This window comes from Oncorhynchus mykiss, chromosome 14, assembly GCF_013265735.2.
Source record: "Oncorhynchus mykiss isolate Arlee chromosome 14, USDA_OmykA_1.1, whole genome shotgun sequence".
NCBI lineage: Eukaryota > Metazoa > Chordata > Actinopteri > Salmoniformes > Salmonidae > Oncorhynchus > Oncorhynchus mykiss.
In genome coordinates this window covers 19,370,101-19,390,850 of record NC_048578.1, presented here as the reverse complement: position 1 = coordinate 19,390,850, position 20,750 = coordinate 19,370,101, and the positions used below count along the sequence as shown (strand labels likewise).

The window sequence follows — 20,750 nt, the reverse complement described above, 5'->3', positions numbered from 1 at the left end:
CTTATTGGCTGCTTTTCCTTCACTCTGTGGTCCAACTCATCCCAAACCATCTCAATTGGGTTGAGGTTGGGTGATGTTGGAGGCCAGGTCATCTGATGCAGCACTCCATCACTCCCCTTGGTCAAATAGCCCTTACACAGCCTGGAGGTGTGTTTTGGGTCATTGTCATGTTGAAAAGCAATTGATAGTCCCACTCAGCGCAAACCAGATGGGATGGCGTATTGCTTCAGAATGCTGTAGTAGCCATTCTGGTTAAGTGTGCCTTGAATTCTAAATACATCTCCTACCGTGTCACCAGAAAAGCACGATAACACCATCACACCTCCTCCTCCATGCTTCACGGTGGGAACCACACATGCAGAGATCATCTGTTCATCTACTCTGCATCTCACAAAGACACAGTGATTGGAACCAAAAATCTCAAATTTAGACTCATCAGACCAAAGGCCTGATTTCCATTGGTCTAATGTATATTGCTTGTGTTTCTTGGCCCAAGCAAGTCTCTTCTTATTTGTGTCCTTTTAGTAGTGGTTTCTTTGCAGCAATTCGACCATGAAGGCTTGATTCACGCAGTCTCCTTTGAACAGTCGATTTTGAGATGTGTCTGTTACTTGAACTCTCTGAAGCATTTATTTGGGCTGCAATCTTAGGCTGGTAACTCTAAAGAACTTTTCCTCTGCAGTAGAGGTAACTCTGGGTCTTCCTTTCTTGTGGCGGTCCTCAGGAGAGCCAGTTTCATCATAGCGCTTGATGGTTTTTGCGACTACACAAAGTTCTTGACATTTTCCATGTTGACGGACCTTCCATAATATGGAATTTGTCTTTCACCAAATAGGGCTATCTTTTATATACCACCCCTACCTTGTCACAACACAACTGATTGGCTCAAATGCATTAACATGGAAAGAAATTCCACAAATTTACTTTTAACAAGGCACACCTGCTAATTGAAATGCATTCCAGGTGACTACCTCTTGAAAGCCGGTTGAGAGAATGCCTAGAGTGTCATCAAGGCAAAGGATGGCTACTTTGAAGAATCTCAAATATAAAATATACTGTATTTAGATTTTTTTGAATACTTTAATGCTTACTGCAGGATACCATATATATTATTTCGTAGTTGTGATGTCTTCACTATTATTCTGCAATGTAGAACATTGTACAAATAAATAAAAACCCTTGAATTTGTAGGTGTATCCAAACTTTTGACTGCTACTATATATGTTTTTGCTGTTTACTTTGTTATAGGGCCAAAAAGGTTGGAGAGTGGTTTATCCATACATCTCTGTTTTGGATAGATAACTCTGTGTGTTTTCCAATGTTCACAGAAGTGGTTAGAGTCTATGGATTCCTCATTTACATTGAGCTGATTTCTGATGAGCTGTTCCTTCTTTTTCCGTAGTGTATTTCTGTATTGTTTTAATGATTCACCATAGTGTAGGTGTAGGCTACGGTTTTCTGAGTCTATGTTTTAGGGTGGATAGGTTTCTTCATTTCTTTATTAGATTTTGGCATTCTTCATCAAACCATTTGTCAATGTTGTTCATTTTCTTCGGTTTTCTGTTTGACATTTTTAGATTTGATAGGGAAGCTGAAAGGTCAAATATACTGTCTAGGTTTTCTATTGCCACGTTTACACCTTCACTATTATAGTGAAACGTTTTTGTCCAGAAAGTTGTCTAAAAGGAATTTCTTAATATTATTCAGTTCCTTTGGCTTTGATGCATCACGATTGAGTATTGCTCTGTTCAAGTAGACTGTGATTTTGCTGTGACCTTATAGAGGTGTCAGTGGGCTGACTGAATGCTCTGAGAGACTGTGGTCAGTGATAAAGTAATCTACAGTATTACTGCCAAGAGATGAGCAGTAGATGTACCTACCGTAGGAGTCTACTAGAAGCCTACCGTTGACTATGTCACCCAGCGTGCGACAGAGCTGCAGGAGTTGTGGCTCGATTTGGTTGGTTATGTTGTAATAGTTGTGCCTCGGGGGGGCATATGGGGGAGGGAATGCTGTCATCTCCAGGTAGATGTTTGTCCCCCTGTGTGCTGAGGCTGTCAGATTATTGTCCAGTTCTGGCATTTTAAATCGCCACAGACTAATACATGTCCCTGGGCCAAGAAATGATTGATTTTTCCCTCTAGGATGGAGAAGCTGTCTTCATTAAAGTATGGTGATTCAAGTGGGGGGATATAGGTAGCACACAGGAGGACATTTTTCTCTGTTGAGATAATTTCCTTTTGAATTTCTAGCCAAATGTAAAATGTTCTTGTTTTGATTTATTTAATAGAGTGAGTTAGGTCGGCTCTATACCAAATTAGCGTACCACCTCAGTCCCTTCCTTGTTTCACACCTGGTAGTTTGGTGGATGGGACTACCAGCTCTCTAACCTAGAGGGCAACCAGTGGGTCCATCTCCTCTATACCATGTTGCTTATAGGATGACAATGTCTGTATCTGTCCTGTTCTTTAGGCCAAATGCAGATGACCTCAGGCCTTGGATATTCCAGGATGAGATAGACACTTTATTGAACACAAAGGATTCACTAATGTTGTTAGTTGTGTGGTTTGGCCTCAGACCAGTAAGTATGAAAATAGCATGCGGAGCATCTGGAACATGCTATTGGCTTGGGCTAGTGTAAGAGTGGGGGGTTGGGTCTGTTTGGTTGCTCACAACTTTGGCGTATGTGTGACTTTCATGTTGAGGCCCTCCTTGCGGGAGTGGGGGGGCTTGGGGTATTAAGCAGTAATGTGTTTTTCTGTTCCTCATTTGACAATGCTCTACATTGTTAGTGTTTTGTGTCATGCTACATAGCTGTTTTAGATGTTACACCTTACTTCCTGGGGAGAAGTACATTCTACGTGAATGTACTGAACCCACCAGCCGCAGTTTGTCTGTGAAAATGCTTATTCTGGTTTTGGAAAGCACATGCCAATTCATTTCAAGCTGTAGTGTTACTGTAGTGTTTTAGCTTCATGGAATCTGTGAATTCTACCTGTGTAGAATGATTTCCTTTGTCAAGTGCCACTAACACACTAGATTGTTATGTTGCAATTCAACATTGGAATACTGTTCTTGAACCATGTCAAACACTTGGCAACCATTGATATCGAGCTAAACTCAGCAAAAAATAAATCCCTTTTCAGGACCCTGTCTTTCAAAGATAATTCGTAAAAATCCAAATAACTTCACAGAGCTTCATTGTAAAGGGTTTAAACATGGTTTCCCATGCTTGTTCAATGAACCATAAACAATTAATGAACATGCACCTATGGAATGGTAGTTAAGACACTAACAGCTTACAGACGGTAGGCAATTAAGGTCACAGTTATGAAACTTAGGAAACTAAAGAGGCCTTTCAACTGACTCTGGGAAAAACATCAAAAAGAAAGATGCCCAGGGTCCCTGCTCATCTGCGTGAACGTGCCTTAGGCATGCTGCAAGGAGGCATGAGGATTGCAGATGTGGCCAGGGCAATAAATTGCCATGTCCCTACTGTGAGACGCCTAAGACAGCACTACAGGGAGACAGGACGGACAGCTGATCGTCCTCGCAGTGGCAGACCACTTGTAACAACACCTGCACAGGATCGGTACATCCGAACATCACGCCTTCTGGACAGGTACAGAATGGCAACAACATCTGCCCGAGTTACATCACGAACGCACATCCCTCCATCAGTGCTCAGACTGTCTGCAATATGCTGAGAGAGGCTGGACTGAGGGCTTGTAGGCCTGTTATAAGGCAGGTCCTCACCAGACATCACTGGCAACAACGTCGCTTATGGGCAGGACTGGCAAAAAGTGCTCTTCACTGACAAGTCGCGGTTTTGTCTCACCAGGGGTGATGGTCGGATTCGCTTTTATCGTCGAAGGAATGAGCGTTACACTGAGGCCTGTACAAATTATTGCCAATACATAATTATGTTTAAGTTGTGTTACTGTGTATGACATGTAAGTGTGGCCATGAAGAAAATTGCCTCAAATTAAATCAAGTCAAGGACTTTTCCAGCTCGTTCATTCAGGATGCTATACAGGAGAATTTTCTATGAACTTAATCACCCTATGTCTCAAAGGCAAGGCCCTGCTTTCTCACACAACCTGTAGAGAAGAGGGAGAGAGAGAGACCTTGCGATGTAGGCCAGAGTTGTATGCTAATGTCCCTGAGTCGGTTAAATATGTATGAGTGACCGGTAACCCTACTGTGACACTACACCACTGTCACTATCAGTGTAACTCCACCTCTAAAGGGTGTACAAATGCTTTTGTTCCATCCCAGCTTCAATCAAGGTCTGATTGGTTGATTGGCAAGATCGGGTGTGTTAGAAACAGATGTGGACATTAGGGCTCCTTCCTTCCTTCCTTCCTTCCTTCCTTGCTAGCCAAACACAACACATCAGAAAAGGTAGTCCAACATCAGGCCACATGTAGCACGTCCCTAAGGATGGATCAACAGTATACTGTAGGCCACCTCCATGAGGATGGATCAACAGTATACTGTAGACCACCTCCCTGAGGATGGATCCACAGTATACTGTAGACCACCTCCCTGAGGATGGATCCACAGTATACTGTAGACCACCTCCCTGAGGATGGATCCACAGTATACTGTAGACCACCTCCCTGAGGATGGATCCACAGTATACTGTAGACCACCTCCCTGAGGATGGATCCACAGTATACTGTAGACCACCTCCCTGAGGATGGATCCACAGTATACTGTAGACCACCTCCCTGAGGATGGATCCACAGTATACTGTAGGCCACCTCCCTGAGGATGGATCCACAGTATACTGTAGGCCACCTCCCTGAGGATGGATCCACAGTATACTGTAGGCCACCTCCTTGAGGATGGATCCACAGTATACTGTAGGCCACCTCCCTGAGGATGGATCCACAGTAAACTGTAGGCCACCTCCCTGAGGATGGATCACACAGTATCTTTAGTGTTAGTCATGTCTCTGGTAGTGAGACCCTGAGATGAATTCTTAACCACCTCGACCTTCAATCAAGCCTGAAACGGCAAACACAGATTTGACGGGTGACCAAGAGGTCAGGTGGTCTTTCACCGCTGCTTGTCAAAACCAGGGAGATCAAGGTATAAGATTTAACACACGTTTATGTGGAGTGCTGGAGGAGAAAGCTAAGTAGATGGAGATAAATAACACCTGTACCATCCTCCCTAATCCCAGACAGAAAGGTGTGTGTGTGTGTGTGTGTGTGCTTAGTAATACCTGGTTGAAGATACTCTATGATATGGTTCTCTATGGGTCTGTCTTTTTCCAGGAAAAGCAGTACGTCTTTCTTGATGAGGGGGAGTAATGGATGACCAATCAGAGGTTATGTAAGGTTTCCTACGCAGTTGAGTCTCCCAGGGAATGGGCCTGGGAATGTTGGTGGTACTGTGAGCATGTAGAGAGCGCAGTATGGATGTGTGTGTTAGTGTTAAATGATGAAAGAGAAGGTGTGTGTGTGTGTGTGTGTGTGTGAATGAGACTGCAGCAGTGAAGAGGTGTTGAACATTACTTGTGCTCTGGTTTTGACAGCAGTTTGTTCTCACTCTTCCCACACAATACCTACATGTACAGTGGGGCAAAAAAGTATTTAGTCAGCCACCAATTGTACAAGTTCTCCCACTTAAAAAGATGAGAGGCCTGTAATTTTCATCATAGGTACACTGTTGGCCTTATTAAATGTGTCTCTCTGTGTGTGTGCGTCTGTATTTGTCAGCATTCACAATGCTTTGGAAACTAACCACTTCCTTCTGTCAAGTGTTAAAGTGATATGCATTCTTTCCATTCCTTCGTTCAAAGATTAAAATCCCTTTTCTACTCATTCATTATATCTGTCTATTCCTTGGTCTCCGAAGTGGTGGCTACACCCCATGGCTGTTGGAACTCATGTATTAGTATCCCTAACACACCACCCTTCTGGCCTGAACGCTAAGCTGCCGTCAAAACAACTGTAATGAGAACCCTGGGAATGTGGAATGATGGCGGTGTGAGAGCAACAGTCCACCATCTGCCTCAGTCTGGAGGAGTTTGTGGAGGAAGTTTGGAAGGTGTTTGATTCTCTGTTGATGGCACCAGCAGACCAGTCAATAAGGGGATTGTGTCGCTGGAGCCAAGAGTATCCCAATACATTGTGAACTTGAGGAGACTTAATAAGCAGGAATTGGATCGTCTCTCTGTGGTTCCCTGACACACGTAGGTTGATGGGGGTGGTATTGTGGGTGACCCAGCCTATAGAACGCCCGTCCAGCGCTCTAACGTCCATGGGAATGGAGAGGGGCTGAGTGGGGCTGCCTAGCTCGGACGCCAGGGTAGCTTCCAAAAAACTCATTGGCCTCAGTCGATGAGTACCCAGAGAGATTTCGACTTGTTCCCTCACAGCAGAATGGCATGGAAACGGGTGCGAGTAAGGGGAAAGGAAAAGTTCTCCGTATGGCCCACCAGAGTATGAGTTTTTTTTAAATGTATTTTATTTTATTTATCTGTTATTTTACCAGGTAAGTAGGCTGAGAACGCATTCTCATTTACAGCAACAATTTGGGGAATAGTTACAGGGGAGAGGAGGGGGGTGAATGAGCCAATTGTAAACTGGGGATTATTAGGTGACCTTGATGGTTTGAGGGCCAGATTGGGAATTTAGCCAGGACACAGGGGTTAACACCCCTACTCTTACGATAAGTGCCATGGGATCTTTAATGACCTCAGAGAGTCAGGACACCCGTTTAACGTACCATCCGAAAGACTGCACCCTACACAGGGCAGTGTCCCCAATCACAGCCCTGGGGCATTGGGATATTTTTTAGACCAGAGGAAAGAGTGGACCTCCAACACCCCTTTTAATGGGCAGGTAGCTATGAAATGTCCCGTAGCTCCACAATATAGACAGCTCTAGGTGTGGAGTTGGTGTAAACGCTCAACCGGATTCAATCTAGCCTTGCCCAGATGCAAGGACTCTGAAGGAGGCGAGTTGGCATCCCTCTGTGAATCCCGAGAGAACTTGGGTGAAGTCGAGTTCACTCGGACATGTAGACTTCGGGAGTCTTCTTTGGAGGCGAGGTGGGAATCGAGGTCAAGCAAGGGCGAAAGGGCACAGATTCCCTCTCCTTCCTACGTTCTCGAAGCCGCCCATCGATCCGGATGGTCCGGATGGCTATGAGCGAGTCAAGGTCCATGGGGAGCTCCCAGGCTGCGAGCTCGTCTTTGATCACCTCCGATAATCCGTGAAGGAACATGTCGAACAATACTTCAAGGTTACAGGCACTCTCATCCGCCAGCATGCGAAAATCCACTGCGTAGTCTGCCACACTACGGGAGTCTTGACGTAGTTGGAGCAGCTTACGAGCAGCCTCTCTCCCGGACAACGGAGAATCAAACACTTTCCGAACTTCCTCCATGAACTCCTTCAGACTGAGGCTGACGACGGACTGTTGCTCCCACATCGACGTGGCCCAGGCGAGTGCCCTCCCATACATCAGCGGTATGATGTACGCTATCCTCGAGCGGTCCGAGGGGAACGAAGAAGGCTGCAGCTCGAAAATGAGGGAGCACTGGGAGAGAAAAGCCTGGCTCCGGGATCTCCAGGGATCTCTCTGCCAGGGTATGGAGTCCCTCCATAAGACATTGCAGTAACTCCTCTTGGCTCCTTGCAGGGAGAGCTGACTGCTGGGTCGGTCATGGCCAGTTCGTACTATCAGAACTCGGGATAAGACCCAGATGCAGACAGCTAGAGTCACAGATGTTTATTGACCCAGACAGGGGGCAGGCAAAAGACTGGTCAAAGGCAGGCAGAGATCCGTAATCCAGGGCAGAGGTGATAAGGTACTGAACAGCAGGTAGGCTTGGGGTCAGGACATGTAGAGGTTCGTAAACGGGTCAGAGTCAGGCAGGTACAGAACGGCAGGCAGGCTCGGGGTCCGTGCAGGCAGAATGGTCGGAACCAGGGAAACTATGAAAGATGGGCGACACCTGGAGGGGGGTGGAGACATGTACAAGACAGGTGAAACAGATCAGGGTGTGGCACTTAGATGAGGAAGGAGAGCTACAGTGCATTTGGAAAGTATTCAGACCCCGTCCCTTTTTCCACATTTTGTTACATTACAGCCTTATCCTAAAATGGATTAAATAAAAATAAAGGAACCCCATAATGACAAAGCGAAACCAGGTTTTTCAAAAGTTTTGCAAATTTATTAAAAATAAAAAACAAATTCCTTAGTTACATAAGTATTCAGACCCTTTGCTGTGAAACTCCAGATTAAGCTCAGGTGCATCCTATTTCCATTGATCATCTTTGAGATGTTTCTACAGCTTGATTGGAGTCCACCAGTGGTACATTTAAATTGATTGGACATAATTTGGAAAGGCACACACCTGTCTATATATGGCCCCACAGTTGACAGTGCATGTCAGAGCAAAAACCAAGCCATGAGGTCGAAGTAATTGTCCGTAGAACTCAGAGACAGGATTGTATTGAGGCACAGATTCTGGGAAAGGTCACTAAAACATTTCTGCAGCATTGAATATCCCCAAGAACACATTGGCCTCCATCATTCTTAAATGGAAGAAGTTTGGAACCACCAAGACTCTTCCTGGAGCTGGCCGCCAGTCAAACTGAGCAGTTGGGGGAGAAGGACCTTGGTTAGGAAGGTGACCAAGAACCCGATGGTCACTCTGACAGAGCTCTAGAGTTCCTCTGTAGAGATGGGATAACCTTCCAGAAGGACAACCATTTCTGCAGCACTCCACCAATCAGGCCTTCATGGTTGACTGGCCAGACGAAAGCCACTCCTCAGTAAAAGGCACATGACAGCCCACTTGGAGTTTTCCAAAAGGCACCTAAAAACAAGATTCTCTGGTCTGATGAAGCCAAAATTGAACTATTTGGCCTGAATGCCAAGTGTCACTTCTGGAGGAAACCTGCCACCATCCCTCCGGTGAAGCATGGTGGTGGCAGCATCGTGCTGTGGGGATGTTTTTCAGCGGCAGGGACTGGGAGACTAGTCAGGATCGAGAGACTAATGAACGGAGCAAAGTGCAGCGAGATCATTGATGAAAACCTGCTCAGGACCTCAGACTGGGGCCAAGGTTCACCTTCCAACAGGACAACCACCCTAAGCACACAGCCAAGACAACGCAGGAGCAGCTTCGGGTCAAGTCTCTCAATGTCCTTGAGGGCCAAGCCAGAGCCCGGACTTGAACCCGATCAAACATCTCTGGAGAGACCTGAAAATAGCTGTGCAGTGACGCTCCCCATCCAACCTGACAGAATTTGAGAGGATCTGCAGAGAAGAATGGGAGAAACTCCCCAAATACAGGTGTGCCAAGCTTGTAGCATCACACCAAGAAGACTCGAGGCTGCAATCATTGCCCATGGTGCTTCAACAAAGTACTGGGTAAAGTGTCTGAATAGTTATGTAAATGTGATATTTCAGTTTATTTTTTACATACATTTGCAAAAATAACCAATTCTACTGTTTTTGCTTCGTCATTATGGGGTATTGTGTGTAGGTTGATGAGGGATTAACACATTTTAGAATAAGGATGTAACGTAACAAAATGTGGAAAAAATCAAGGTGTTTGTATACTTTCCGGATGTCCTATGCTGAATGACAGGCATGAAAAAGTTTTTAAGGGGAGATTCTGTGCTCCAAGAGCATGTTGATCCTTGCTATCTCACAGAAGTCAGACATTTAGCAACTAGACCTGACAGCACACATGCACCAGGGTTTCCTTTAGCCGGTAATAGCTGGCATTTGGCCAATAAAAAAAGAAAGAGGAGCAGATAGATAAAATTGACACAATCCTCCCAATTGTGTGGGAGAAAAGAAAAAAAACATTCCGAAATGATGCATTTTAGCCTATTCATATATGTAAATACCAGTGGATAATATAGTAATAATATATAATACAATAAATATTCACAACAGACTGCAGCACTAGTGGCTTAGAGTAGGCCTAGGCTATAGGATATATCAGATGTCTACATTTCTTCACCTTTCTTTGCACAGGAAAATGTTGGCCTTTTTATGAACACATTTGATGCAATTGTACTACACTTTATATGACCAGAGACATTAGCAGAATCTTTTTTAATACGTCAAAAATTACACGGTAGTGTACTCTGCTGTCACTGACAAACAGATGAATAGAAACGATGCTGTCTGATCCATATATTCGGCCTACGAAAAGGGGAGACACAAATATGATAGGACATCCATCTAACCTGGAGGAGGAAATGATTGTCCAATAACAAAAGTGGCACTGACCCATTTGATAAAGACAGTGAATATGCACACTCACCACACTCACCGGGGATATGGCCGATATTCTCCGCTGGTGCCAATAAAAGACTACTTTTTGATTTGTATTTTTACATATAGCGATATACCTTGCAGGGTCTGTCTGTCAGTAAAGAGCAATCACATCTCAACAATCATCTATTTGGTATTTGCCACGTGCTCTGCCCAAATTGCGGGCCCTTCTGACTATATTGTTTTTTTAAAAGAAGCTAATGATCCTCTGTACCCAAATTCTGCTTACTAGTGTGGCAGACTATTTTGAAAGATTTTCTGTCTGTAGACAGGAGTAAGCTATTTAGGCTATATAATTTTGGCAATTGATTTGAATTTATTTTAGGGAAAGCTTAGCTTCCTCTAGCCTCATGGGCGCGCCGCCTATGTATTTTAACATCTTCAAGTTGCTTATTGGAATTCAGTAAGAATGTCTGACTCACACCGTTGCATCCGAGATACAATGAATTACCATAAACTAAATGTGAGTTCTGTCATTCTGAGAACTCTGGGTGGATGCCCTAATCAGGTTACACAACCAATGCATATGGGTCCGGTACATTTTATTAAAGCTGTAATATGTCAATTTTTGGGGGACCCGACCAAATTCGCATAGAAATGTGTGTCATAGATCTGTCATTCTCATTTAAAGCAAGTCTAAGATGTGGTAGATATGTTCTATGTGCACTATTTCTATGCTTCCCGTTCTCAAGTTTTGTTTTTGCGTTTTACTTTGGGTTTTGTACACCAGCTTCAGACAGCTGAAAATACAACATGTTTGGTTATGAAAAATATATTTCACAGCGTTTTAAGATACTTGCTTGTTTTGTCTCACAAACTGAAATTAGGCAAACTATTAGAATTTAACAACCAGGAAATGGCAGAGCGATTTCTGCATAGTGCATATTTCAATGTGAGGTAAATAAAAGTTATGCCGGTCAAATTTTGGCCACACACACACACACACACACACACACACACACAGCCAAACAAACCACCCATTTGTCAACCATGTGTGTATACGGCGACAATTTAGCATAGCCAGCAAGAACTGACATCAAAATCAGCTTCAAGTCAACAGGCAGCCACCAACCCTCACTACATTGAAGGCATTCATATATTTACAAATATGTTTTATAGCCATTTTGTTGATGAATTAAGTTGAAGGAGTCTATAAATCGTCTGGGTTGTATGGTGAGCTCAATCTGTTTTTGCGTTCTCAAACCTCTGTGCTGTGGTTAATTTATTTATAGGTGTGTGTGTCTGTGTTCCTCAACAGCCATCTTCTAGATTTACAGTGATGGTTGTAAACTTGGGAGTAGCAGAGTAAATTTGCACCAGACTATATCAGCAAAGAAACACAATACTGTTTTCTGCCTGCTTTCCCACAATATGACTGTAGAATATAGAATACATGTATAATTCAGCTGTTCACATAAACCATATGAACTATGCTGGGAGATTAAAAAGCAAACTGGTACTACTAATTCTACTTGGTAGAATTTACCATTGGGCAAATTTCTGAGGGACCAGGACCTGAGGAGATAAAATGAGAATCTAGGAAGGATACGAACTCTGATGCCTCAATTGTAATAACTAGACGGTTTTCTCACATTGCTACCATTTATATTTGTGGCTGTATTTATCCAGACAAATTGGGAAAATAATCTAAACCTACTGTCTCAGGATAGATGAAAATGTGGCATGTTCATACACACTGTACTTACATTTAGTATAGTACCATAAATAATAATAAATTGTATTTTCCCCGAAGTAATCAACAGTAAATGATTGTGTTTTTGTGTATTTTTATGTATTTATGCATGTGTAGTTTTAATGTGTATATTGTATCTCGATGTGTATTGTGTACACAGGGCTCACCTGGAAATGAGACCATTGGACTCAACACTGAGTCCCTGTTCAAATTAAGGTTCAATAAAAAAGTTACAAAATAAATGACTAAGATTATAGCAGGCTCTACCTTGTTGGTGTGTTTGTCTCTCTCTACTGTTGTGTTCCACATAAATCATGATATAAATCAAGGTAATGGAGTGTTGTCACCCAATATAGCTCTTGTGGGTTAGGGTGTAACAAGAGAAGCAGGCTGGTGCCATTCAACTCTAGTCTATTGTGCAACATTCTTTCCCTTGCATGCTTCTACCCCTTACGAATACTTCATAGTGAAAAAGTTTGTTTCATTGTGTATGTGGTTTTTGAAGGCACAGCATCCTTTTATGACATTTACAAACAGTTGCACTGTATACAGTATTAAATCTGACCTCAAGGCTTAGATAAATTGCCCACAATCAAATAAACCATATCCTAATTTCTCAATCAGTAGCTGTGTTTGTTTTTTTATGACGAGCCTTCTGTTGGTGTGTCTTTAGTGAGGGATTTACAGACTGGGTTTTGACTTTGCTGTGGTCTCATTCTGATTTCAACTGCGTAATACCAGAGTAAGGGTGCTTCATTACCTGCAATGATCCTTTTGGCACGCCTGTGTTGTGGTTTAGTTGATTTAAACCTCTGGCGTTTCCTCAGAGCTGACTCCTGCTCAAGTCCCGCATAAAAATCTAGATGCGTGTATGTACTGTAAATGTTGAGGCTGACATAGAGGTAGGCTATAGACTGTGTGTCGCTGCCTTCTCAAGGACATCGTAAAAAGAACAGTTAAGACATAAATATATTGCAGAGCATTGTGAGGTTTATGGTATTTCAAAAGAAAAAATGCACAGTTCAGGGCTGTGAGGCAATGTTACCTAGCTTAGCAAGTATTCCTGGCCGAACTTTTAAATGTGCGCTCACTGTATTAGCTTGTATCTATTGGATGTCAGCCTCTAAATACTTTTGACCTCCACTTGGGTGATTTACTATATAGACCTGCAGCAAGCCTAAGGACCAGTCTCCAAATCTGATACAGTCTCTGCCAAGACCACATCAATGAACCCATTGTAGACAAAGAAGATAGAAGTTTAACAGGCCTACACGTTCTCTCCAGATAGTCTAGCCTCTCTCCTCTTCCTGCGCCATAGGCGCGAATGTGATGACAGTATATTGTAGCTCATCCCTGTTCACCACACGCTAAAGCTAAGTCGCTAGCCTTGCATCTTCCTTCTATTGCGTTTTGTTTGAACAGGAGGGAGGGGCAGCAGAACAGGGGAAATATCATAAAGCTGTGGGGAAAAAGCGTCTCATTTTTCAGTTTTATGGAAATTCACTCCTTGACGGGAGGCCTGGCCAATAGTTTCCGAGGGCTCGGAGGGAAAGAATGAAACTGCGTTGACCTTTCACTGAAAAATGAGACCACAGGCATTTGGATAGTGTTCTGGTTGAAAAAATATGGAGGTTTTGCTGCTCTCTTTCCAAATAATAATTTAGCAATTCAGTTGTGTCTCCCAGCTGTCAATTAGTCCATCAGTAGGGCAACAACCCTTTTGTTGATTTGTGAACCTGTGACCCTAGTGGTTCAAATCTGGGTTAAAATGTATGTTCATTACTTTTTTCAAATTCAAAAAATAGAGATGGGGAACTGTTGGAAATGTTAACCAATTCTTGCCAAGGGGTTATGCATTTATACTACCAAACGAGGCTAGCTCTTCTCCACCTCTCCCTCCTCATCCCCCTCTTTCTCCCACTCCTTAATATAATAGAATAGCACCACTGGGCTAGTGCTAAAAGCAGAAAGTAGGCCAGAATCCTCCAGCCGCCAACTGCTTTCCCAGCAGCCTTTGGGACCGTAGAGGAGGGCAGCTGTGGTGGAGATGTGTCGTCTATTCTCACCCACTGTAGTGCTGCGAAGTCTCTTTAAAGTTAACAGCTGCCCCCTGAGTTACCACAGTAGTGGCAGCAAGCACAGCCACCAACTGTGACATTGAACCCCTAATTCCCTCCCACCCCAGTGTATAATATGTGTCAAGCCCCAGGGCATCAAGCCCATAGTCACAATAGAGGGAGCTGCTAGACATCCAAAGACAGTTGGTTTCCTTTGAGAGTGGCAGCGTGTGGAAAGTTTTGGATGATGGATCCTAGACAAATCCCTCTCTTGGCCTTTGGCTGAACTGTTGAAGCCCCAAATGGTTTGACAAACCCTAAAGAGAGGCCCCCCACGCATGGAATTCCTAGAAACTGATGATCCACAATACAATGATGTTGGTGTCCATGGATGCGTTTTATTGTACTGTACACTCTTTTGGAAAAAAGGGTTCCAAAGGGGTTCTGCAGCTGTCCACATAGGAGTACCCTTTTTGGTTCCAGGTATTTGGGGCTTCAACAGTTCAGCCAAAGGCCAAGAGAGAGATTAGTCTAGGATCAACCCTCTGTGGAAAGGCTTCTACATGGAACCTAAAAAGGGTTCTACCTGGAACTAAAACGTGTTCTTCAAAGGGTTCTCCTATGGGGACAACCGAAGTGCCCTTTTAGGTTCTGACAGTGTAGACATGTTGTACATTTGTCTCTAGGCCAAGGGACGGGGGAGGGCAGGGATGGTTTGAGAGTGGTCCAGAGATTTTTATTGTAGCTACAGTGCCTTGCGAAAGTATTCGGCCCCCTTGAACTTTGCGACCTTTTGCCACATTTCATGCTTCAAACATAAAGATATAAAACTGTATTTTTTTTGTGAAGAATCAACAACAAGTGGGACACAATCATGAAGTGGAACGACATTTATTGGATATTTCAAACTTTTTTAACAAATCAAAAACTGAAAAATTGGCCGTGAAAAATTATTCAGCCCCTTTACTTTCAGTGCAGCAAACTCTCTCCAGAAGTTCAGTGAGGATCTCTGAATGATCCAATGTTGGCCTAAATGACTAATGATGATAAATACAATCCACCTGTGTGTAATCAAGTCTCCGTATAAATGCACCTGCACTGTGATAGTCTCAGAGGTCCGTCAAAAGCGCAGAGAGCATCATGAAGAACAAGGAACACACCAGGCAGGTCCGAGATACTGTTGTGAAGAAGTTTAAAGCCGGATTTGGATATAAAAATATTTCCCAAGCTTTAAACATCCCAAGGAGCACTGTGCAAGCGATAATATTGAAATGGAAGGAGTATCAGACCACTGCAAATCTACCGAGACCTGGCCGTCCCTCTAATCTTTCAGCTCATACAAGGAGAAGACTGATCAGAGATGCAGCCAAGAGGCCCATGATCACTCTGGATGAACTGCAGAGATCTACAGCTGAGGTGGGAGACTCTGTCCATAGGACAACAATCAGTCGTATATTGCACAAATCTGGCCTTTATGGAAGAGTGGCAAGAAGAAAGCCATTTATTAAAGATATCCATAAAAAGTGTTGTTTAAAGTTTGCCACAAGCCACCTGGGAGACACACCAAACATGTGGAAGAAGGTGCTCTGGTCAGATGCAACCAAAATTGAACTTTTTGGCAACAATGCAAAACGTTATGTTTGGCGTAAAAGCAACACAGCTCATCACCCTGAACACACCATCCCCACTGTCAAACATGGTGGTGGCAGCATCATGGTTTGGGCCTGCTTTTCTTCAGCAGGGACAGGGAAGATGGTTAAAATTGATGGGAAGATGGATGGAGCCAAATACAGGACCATTCTGGAAGAAAACCTGATGGAGTCTGCAAAAGACCTGAGACTGGGACGGAGATTTGTCTTCCAACAAGACAATGATCCAAAACATAAAGCAAAATCTACAATGGAATGGTTAAAAAATAAACATATCCAGGTGTTAGAATGGCCAAGTCAAAGTCCAGACCTGAATCCAATCGAGAATCTGTGGAAAGAACTGGAAACTGCTGTTCACAAATGCTCTCCATCCAACCTCACTGAGCTCGAGCTGTTTTGCAAGGAGGAATGGGAAAAAATGTCAGTCTCTCGATGTGCAAAACTGATAGAGACATACCCCAAGCGACTTACAGCTGTAATCGCAGCAAAAGGTGGCGCTACAAAGTATTAACTTAAGGGGGCTGAATAATTTTGCACGCCCAATTTTTCACTTTTTGATTTGTTAAAAAAGTTTGAAATATCCAATAAATGTCGTTCCACTTCATGATTGTGTCCCACTTGTTGTTGATTCTTCACAAAAAAATACAGTTTTATATCTTTATGTTTGAAGCCTGAAATGTGGCAAAAGGTCGCAAAGTTCAAGGGGGCCGAATACTTTCGCAAGGCACTGTATATATTGGTCAAACTTGGTAGTCACAATGTTTCCATAGATGTGCAACATTTTGTTTTGATTTTCAAATTACAACGATTATTGGTCGGTGGCCAGAATGTACATGTATAGGATCTTATTTTGACTAGTATTGTCGTAGCAAAATAATCCTGCAGCAACAGGATTTGAATGTTTAGTCCATAATGTTGCTTGATCTCTGGTTAGGCTACTAGCTGGACAAAAGTATGCTCAATGGAAAAATTGAGTACTGTTAATATAACTGTTTTAGTGCGGGTTTTAAGTTAATTTAAGTAAATCACAAAGATCATCCGCATTTTCTGAGGCGCAGGACAATATCAGCAACAAAAAAGTGATCAAATTAAGATCCCACATCTGTATGTACGTGTACAGTTGAAGTCGTGGTGTAAGGTAGTCAGGATTATGCAATGGGCACATACAAAAAACCCGACTGGCAGATCACATTTGACAAAACAGACCACGACATGCCGTTTCGAGGAGCGCACGTCTCTGTTTATTTTTATTAGCAATGGAGTGAACAGCTGTCAACTCTGGAACAGGTGGAACATGCTTTGCCTCGGGCTCGTGGTAAAAATGGTTTTGCAGTCCTGCAGTCAAAAAAACCTGGCGTTACCGGTTATTCATTTGCGACAGGTAGCCTTCCAGGGAAATGCTCCAGAGATTAATGTTGGGATGCAATGGATCTGTTTTCAATAGCTGGGCCCTAGGGGGTCCAGTTAAGACTATTTCCACAAAGATAGACATCTGTTCAGGACAAAGTTGGCCCTCCGATGGTCTCATGTCACTGAGGATTTTGTCTAGAGACGTTCGGATGACTTGAGCACTGGATCTGAATTTGAACTTGCAGGCAGAATAGTATACCTTGTCTAGTTTGATAGAGGCCTCAGAGTCTATTTTGTTATGCAATTTTGTTTCTAATGGATTTTCTTTTGACATTGTATGACTAATAATATTGTAGATTTGGATTAGCCAGGATGGAAAGCAAGCAATACCTCATGTTTCATTGCTCATTCCCTGTGCTTGGCTTGAACAACCAGACCAGACAGTTCTTCAGAAGCAACAAATAGTCACAAACTGCTTCTCCTTTGGGGAAACACATTTCCCAGGCTCCTCAGATCTAGGACACTTGAAGTCATCAAAGTAGAACAAGGCCTTTGTCGATTTACTCTTCAGAGTCCTTGGTTTTCCTGGCTCGGGATAAAGAGCAAAGCTTTTCTGTTGCTTCCTTTAAAAGTATGTCTATGCTGTTTTTCTCCAATGGAGCCTTCCTCCCAACGAGCATGAGAAAGTACTGGAACTGATACACTTGGATACGAAACCATGAGAATCGCTTCTGTTTGGTCATTAAAGGGGTCCATGGGGATGGGAAGTAAGAAAAACAATTATTGTTTGTGGAACAATGCGGCCAAGCATTTTGGACAACAAGCATTCCACCGGAGACAACAAAGGCAACACATTCCACAGTCTAATTGAGCCCCCTCAGATGACCCCGCTGTTTTGAAATCTGGGGTCCAGAAGTTACCAGAAATTTCACTGGGAATGGACACTGGCTGAGACCTTGGTCAGAATAACTCCCCATTACTTAGTTTCCGTCTATGTTTCCATCTAAATGAGAGGTAATTTGAGGAAATTTGTAAAATGGCTGCATTTATCGAATGAGACTAAAGGGTTTTAGTCTTTGAACTAGACTAAAGGGCCAAATGGACTTTGGGGTCAAACTCTCCTGGATGCTGGACCCCCGAGGCAATTTTTTTCAGGAAAATGTGTGTTTATTTCGATTGAACCTGTCAGTACAGTATAGCTCCAGTCTATGGACCCTCCCTTGGTGTGTTAGGAACAAATTCACCTTTTACTGCTGTGGCTTCCTGATAAAAGTTCCACAGGGGCTATATTAGCCAGGAGAGGCCTGTTAGAGATCAGGCCCCCTGGTTGTGCCAGCCAGAAGCCCCTATGAGGAGGTAAGCCAGGGTGTGTTGGTCGGCCAAAGGCCTGGGCTTTCTTACCGGGTCTCTGTTCAGTTTAGGAAACACAGCTATCTGCTGATGCCCTCTAGGTCTTGAGTTCGAGGTTACTGCATCAGATGAATCAGTGGACAGCCAGTTTGACATTATTCAAGCCTTGCAGACACTGACAATACCAACAATTTTAACTAAGAAATATATCAGGCGTTGCTGTATCATCATCATCCTCACTGCAGTGAAATATTCTCCTGTATTAAACAAATATAAGCTGATACTTTACTGTTGAATCTGAACTGGAAGAAACCGGTTCTCTCAAAATCACACTGTATAAATCTACATTGCACTGTATTGTTAAACACTGAAAACTATACAGCAATTATAAATGAAATGCTCATGTGGACTATGTGCTTTTTGACAGTTTAGTGTTAGAATGTTTGGAGCTCACACAGTGACACAGACCTCCAATAGAATGTTGTCTCTCATCAGTTTTGTGTAGTCAATGGACAGACAATGCCTGGTTCACTATTCTTAGCCACTGCTGTGAATAGTATTAGTGAAAGGCCCCAATGTCAGCACACATACACAAGGCAATTGGCCTGGTTTCCTTTCCACCAAACACATCAACATATTGGACTACTCACTGTCATTACAGCAGTCCATTTCTTTTTGTACGCCGTCCAAACAAGCCAAAGAACTGACAGAAATGCACACCCCGGCCAGCCAGTCGTTGTATATCCCGTATCTCCACACTTTTTCCACAGCTGTGCAAATAAATGTACCAGTCAGGGAATTTAATCCCGTACATTATTAGCTTCCAAAAATAACCATCTGAAGAGCTCCACTTTTTAAATGGCTATGTTTACTATGCGCCTCAAAACAAAAACATTAAAATTGGTCTTGCACTTCTAACCTGTGTGAAATGGATAGCTAGTTAGCGGTGCGCGCTAGTAGCGTTTCAATCGGTAACGTCACTTTCTCTGAGACCTAGAAGTAGCGATTCTGCAAGGGCTGTGGCTTTTGTGGAGCGATCGGTAACGATGCTTCATGGGAGGCAGTTGTTGTGTTCAGAGGGTCCCTGGTTCATGTCCAGGTTGCTTCAAGGAGAGAGACGGAAGCAAGACTGTTACACACTTACAACAGGGAGATTAGAGGTGATTTTTGAATGGAGGTTGTTTGCTGCTGATATTTAAGTAAGACGGTTGTAATTAGTTTGGGACTGTGTGTGTTTGCGCGTGTGTGTATGTTGTAAACAATGTTTTTGGCAGGATTTGTATCTGTGCGCGGATGTGTAAGGAGGATGTCCTTGTATACACACATCATTCCAGGGTTCGGTTTCCCAATAGCGATGAAATTTAGGCCTATGAATGTGTTAACAATGTATCTTTCCTACAATGGCCGAAGATGTAACATCCATTTCCCAAAACACCGTGCAGAGAGAGCGGTCGCTAAGTGCGTTGTTGGAGCATGTTTCGATACTGATAGGATGGAAAGAATGCAGTCATCCCGGGTTTTCATTTGAAGCATATGTTTATACGTCGCTTGTTTGTATCAATTGCTAAGACATTGGAAACGTTGTATTTGCAGTCAACTTTGTTCTGAAGTTATTGGCAGTCACAGAGAGATAGAATCACTCGGTTTATCCATGTTTAGCGGAGATCTTCTGTGCACAAAGTGGGAGGGCAAAAAGAATTTCACGACGCACTTAGCTGTTCTACGAGTGGTTTGAGGCAGGCGTTAGATTACGAGCATTTTCAAGTGCAACCATAGTAACTATGGTTTTGGAAAACCGCTCTGAGATTTAACGATGCTCCTACGAAGGTACTAACAATGAACTTAGCCTTCAGATGCTTTTGGGAAACCGGGGTCAACAGGTCAAGGTACTCTAACTTGCCTAGATTTCGATTGTGAGTTGTGTGCTGACATCAGTCCATTCATTCTCCCAAGTGTTACTCAGCTTGAAATTGAGAGGAGCTTTTTTTAGATGCTCTTCTATGATTTTCAACCTGCTACTAGTCTGAAGTATAGACACATTGTCACCTTTTGGATGTACAAATGTACATTTGAACAAAACAGTCTAGCATATGCATCCACATGTCCTATTTCGAGCCTTAGACCACAGTGACACATTTAGACTTAGCCCAGTCATGCAAGCGCTACTGGACTACTACGAGAGAGAAATCCCCTGTGTCACGTCCAATTACAGGCCTGGAACGGCCCCAGGGAGCCATTTGGTGGGGATGATGGCAGCTTACGTCAAGCTTGTTAACATACAGCTTGTTAGTTATCCCTGTCAATGAGCGAGGGTGACTGGATAGCCTTTCTAGT

At 43.3% G+C, this 20,750-nt stretch overlaps 1 protein-coding gene across 7 annotated transcripts in view; it reads left to right on the top strand.

Annotated features, from left to right (window-relative positions):
* The window catches only part of limch1b (LIM and calponin homology domains 1b), a 145,848-nt gene that overhangs the window by 38,195 nt on the left and 86,903 nt on the right, over window positions 1–20,750 (top strand). The window lies entirely within an intron of this gene.